We start from the raw sequence: 1,349 nt of genomic DNA, 5'->3' as shown, positions 1-1,349 counted from the left end.
TGGTACGAAATGGTGGGATAAGCTCTGGGTGGTAGATTTTCACACGGGGGTATATAACAAAGCATGGCGATTCAGAATCTATAAGTGCTTCCGTCTGGATCGTTCCCTACAGCGAGAAACAGCGAAACTGTTTTCTTGCATGTTATGCCATTTGGCATTTTTTGGCAAGTCTCCTACATTCTCTTGGGAGAGTGTAGGAGGTATATTAACATCTGGGCTTCGACGCGGTGGTCATTATTTATCACGCGCGATCTGCGTCCTGTCAGGCTTTATCGCAGGACGAAGGTTCACCGGTCCCGCCCTTCCGCTAGGCAAGCACGAAGCGGATTGAACTTCGATGACTTTGAGGAAAGCCGTTTGGGACTGAGGCTGCGCCTGGCACTAGCTGGAGTGATGTTATTATTCTGGATAATATCCAAGCTCAAAGCTCATATTATGAGCTTTCAATGCCATACTCTGAAGTCGCGAGCAACATGAGTATGAAGGATCCCCTAATAGAGACCAGTGAGTGTAAGCTGATCGCCAGATCGCTTCACACTCCTGGGAAAGTCGTCAGGTAGGAATTATTGTCACAGACTTGATTGTCCCGATCTTACTCATATTTGCTAGGTTTCGAAGGTTCATGTTCGAAGTGGCAATCACACCAAGAAGATTATGGCTGAGCAGTCTTATCATAGATGGTTGCTGTGTTATGATGTCCTCAGCGGAGGACCCGTGATAATGCTACGATAGTAGTGCTAAAGTGATGCCATAATATCTTCAAGTGGTGGTCATCACCTACAGTAGTGGCCATAGTGACGACCTCTTCGGATTTGTCGGTGATCTCTTTCCAGGCGCCACAGCAGCTTTGATCGAACCAGCGATAGTCGGTCGATTGGAAAACGGTTTGAAGTTGCTGTTTTCGTCCGATAGGTTAATCCCTGTAACGGTCGACAAGGTCTTGACGGATATGCCACGGGGAATAAAAAGCTCTACTCGTTATAGAGAGTATAATTTTCGCGTGGAGACCATAAACTTGTTGGAGGGACTGTTGTAGAATACTCTTGTTCTGCTCCCTTGTGCGATGCACAAGGTTTGCCTTCTAAGCGCTGCGTCTGTATCGCGACGGATGTCTTCGACACGTCCACCTTGAACCGCTCTTTTACGATCACCTCGCATCGGCTGACGGCTTATTTCGTACATGACGCAGCAACTTTGGTGAGATCACTTTCTCTATCGTGAGTATTTCGATTCGATTTCTTGTGGGAGACTTGACAATGTAAGAGGAGGCAAATCTCCTATAGAATCTCGCACAAGTCTTGCCGAATCGGCAATGCCGATTTCTTCCATGTCTGATGCATTGGTAAAGC

This window comes from Perkinsus marinus (assembly GCF_000006405.1).
Source record: "Perkinsus marinus ATCC 50983 genomic scaffold scf_1104296958712, whole genome shotgun sequence".
Classification (NCBI taxonomy): domain Eukaryota; phylum Perkinsozoa; order Perkinsida; family Perkinsidae; genus Perkinsus; species Perkinsus marinus.
The sequence above is the reverse complement of the archived record's forward strand: the minus strand, read 5'-3'. Positions refer to the sequence as shown.